Source organism: Saccopteryx leptura, chromosome 2 (assembly GCF_036850995.1).
Source record: "Saccopteryx leptura isolate mSacLep1 chromosome 2, mSacLep1_pri_phased_curated, whole genome shotgun sequence".
NCBI classification, from domain to species: Eukaryota; Metazoa; Chordata; class Mammalia; order Chiroptera; family Emballonuridae; genus Saccopteryx; species Saccopteryx leptura.
This window is the reverse complement of record NC_089504.1, coordinates 196006052-196009470: the sequence shown is the minus strand read 5'-3', so window position 1 is coordinate 196009470 and position 3419 is coordinate 196006052. Positions and strand designations below refer to the sequence as shown.

The 3419-nt window shown below is 39.5% G+C and overlaps 1 pseudogene; it reads right to left on the bottom strand.

Moving 5' to 3' along the window:
- Positions 1-1631: 1631 nt before the first annotated feature.
- On the bottom strand, positions 1632-2559 carry LOC136393274 (protein SEC13 homolog pseudogene; annotated as a pseudogene).
- Positions 2560-3419: the final 860 nt, after the last annotated feature.

Sequence of the window (3419 nt, the reverse complement as noted above, 5' to 3'; positions counted from 1 at the left end):
ACACTTTTTTATACTATTTCCCCATAATTTCATTTCCTGTGAAAGAGCAAACAGCTAGCTCAACAAGGAAGCTAGAACTACAGTATCTGCCTTTTGAGGGTGTGGGCAAAACTAACAGGCACTTCCCTTGCAGCTCTGCTTTCACTTCAAAGTCACTTAATCTCTTCCTAAAAACCATTCTGTGTCAATATACCCAGATAATGTGAAGGCATACACATTGAAAATGCTAAAACCTTAACGGAGTTAGGAGAATAAAACAAGATAATTCTCTAATATATATAATTAATATTCAGAATGAATGTCCAAAAATTAAGTGATATTTTGTAATCTTTAAGAAAAGAAGTGGATAATTTGAAAGCATTGGTACTGCATTTCTAAGCTTCCTCAGATATTGTTTTTACTCTGACCGACTTTAAGTAGTCCATGTTGAAACTGCCAGCACATATAAAGATATGTGTTATAAATATTTTTAGTGGTATTGTGTGTGTGTGTGTGTGTGTGTGTGTGTGTGTGTGTGTGTGACAGACAGACAAAGAGGAAGGGAGAAAAATGAGAAGCATCAACTTATAGCTGCATCATTTTAGTTGTTCATCATGCTTAGTGCCTTGACCCCAAGATCCAGCTGAATCAGTAACTCCTTGCTCAAGCCAGTGACCATGGGGTCATGCCTATGATTCCATGCTCAACATGGTGACCCCATGCTCAAGCTGGTGAGCCTGAGCTCAAGCTGATGACTTGGGGTTCTAAATCTGGGTCTGTAGCATCCCAGTACAATGCTTTATCCATTGAGCCACCAATGGTCAGGTTAGTGGCATCTTTTAAAAAGTCTTTTCTCATTTTTTTAACACAGTTTTCAACCAAACTTTAAATACCAGAAACACAGCATAAAAATGTCTTTCCTGTAAATTTGATCATATCACAGTAAATATGTTCTCTCTTTCAAAAATCATTTGACAGAGCCCAATTCACTGGGTTCTGGTCCACTTTAATGTACTGTATTAGCACAGCCTTGTTTTTAGAGGTTTTTGGTATCCACAAAGTAATGTCTCTTAAGAAGCTCTTTTATTTGTTTTTTGGTAATCTGTTTCCCTACTAAGTAAAACCTTAAAATACCATTGACTAAAGGATTTTTGCTTTAAGATTTAAATTTATTTGGAAAAATATTATTTGATTCATATTCAAACCTAGAAAAATAAATTATAAGGTCAGACCTTATTCTGTTATTTATTGGTAATTATACATCAAATTAATTCAGGCTTTAGTTAGATTTTAATGTAAAATTTTGAGGGGTAGAACTATAAACAGCATGTTGGTTTAATTACTTTGGAAACAAAACCACCTGAGTAATGCCAGAACCCAAAGGGTACATAGAAATGATCAAAAAATATTTTAAAGAAGTAGATTTAAAAATCATTTGTAGTTACTCCCTCATAACATAAAAAGCTAGACAGTAAATTATAAACCATATCAAATCATGTTAAGGCAGATGATTAATCTGCTTACAGTTTTAACTATTCCTGGGCAAGTAATCTTGTTGAAGTTTGAGATCTTTCTACCAGCTATTTGGTGAACTGGTCCAGAAAGGGGCAGTCTGGGAATTGGCAGGTGAGAGTTGAATCCTGCATGTCTTGTCACTGCTGGTTCTGCTGGCCCTCTGTGACTGAAGCAGACACAGAACCCTGGACCTTGTTGACATCACTGATGCTCACAACTCTCCATCAATTGACTCCTTCCACAGAGTCACCCTATCATCTCCTCCCCAGACTGCCAGGACTTTAGCTGTGGTGCCACGTGCCACACAACATCAATGAACCAGCTCACGTGCCACACGACATCAATGAAACATGTGCAATAGTTTGCAGGGCCACTTATTGCTTGAGGCGTCATCACAGTTACAAATGACCACACAACCATTGTGGGAACAGTTGATGATGGTGCAAGAGGTAGACCAATAGAAGGGGCTCTGGCCACTTCTTAAACACAGTCACTGTGGGCTTTTAACTTCTGCTCCTCCTTCCAATAACCATCTCCTCCCCTTCCACAGTTTGATGAAGTTGTCATAGCTGCATAAGGCAAATTTCTTCACGTAGTTAGGCTTCTGCCCTGATGACTGGTCTAGGAGGCTTCCAGGAACAAAAACAGGGGCCCAGCTGATGGCATTGTAGCCAATAGGGTGAGTTGTTGATCTTTCTTTCTCACTGGCCTTCCCAGATATAGGTCAGCAGGGAAATGGCTCCATCTGAGCTCCCACAGGCCAGGATTAGGTTGTAGTCATGATGGAGGTCCCAGCATTCACAGTTACTGAGGTATGATGTCCTGTGTGTTCATGTGTCTTCTCCCAGATGCCAGATAATGGCTTTCTGGTCATAGGAGCAGGATACCAGGGTATTTCCATACATGGCGTGCCTCCAGGCCACTTGCCACACAGGTTCCTCATGACCCCAAAGGTCTTCAATGAGGATCTGCCCCGCACGGTGTACTTCAAGGATTTTGGTGGACCAATGATGAGCAGACTGCCACATGAGTGCCTTAGTAGTCCATCTGGAAATCATGAATCATGTCCTCATGGGAGGTGTTCACATGTTAATTTCTAACATCATGGTTGTGGCAACAGTGATTAGATTTTAAAGTCATTTTGAAAGTATTCCTTTTCCAAAAATTCTTCATAGTCACATTTGGGGGAGGGGGCCCTGGGATTATGGCCGTTTTTTGATAAAGAAATGAAAACATTGACTTGTTTTGGTCATAGAGTCCTGATTAGTGGAAAACAGTGTCCAGGTCTCCTATTTCTCAGTCTCCCCTTCTCAAAACACTTCACTGCCAAGTCCGACCTCCACTCAGTTTTGTTTCATGGTTTCTTTTTCATGTCCCCTAGTATGCAAGGAGAATGAAGCTCTGTTTTTGCAGCTGAGGGAAGTGAATTCAAGGGGTCATCAGGGTCAAGCTGACAGCTCAACTCTTAGTACTTTGCTCACCAGGCTGCTGCTCTGCTCTTCCCATCCTGCTGCCTTTGACAACACACTTCTTCAAAGTAACTCCTTTCATTCCAAGTGGTCAAAGGTGGGTTAATCTAGTGGAGTTTAAAAACAGAAAAGGATCATTAGCTTTATGAAAGCAGTTTGCAAAGAGTAATAAGAGAAACAATGTTCATTAACGTGTCTTTTATAAGTATTCAGGATGTTGTGACAGAGAGTGTAATGATTATAAGTAACAAATATGCAGACGAGAGAGGTACCTAATGATATATGGGTGTTTAGTGTTTACCCGTTTTTCATGTCTGAACCATTGATAAGAACACTTTCTTTATAAATACAATGAGGGAGTATATTAAAATATCTCCATAATTATTTTCAACTTCAAAAGTGTATTGTCAGAAAGGTGTATTTATAAAATTAATAAAAATCAGAACATAATCACAG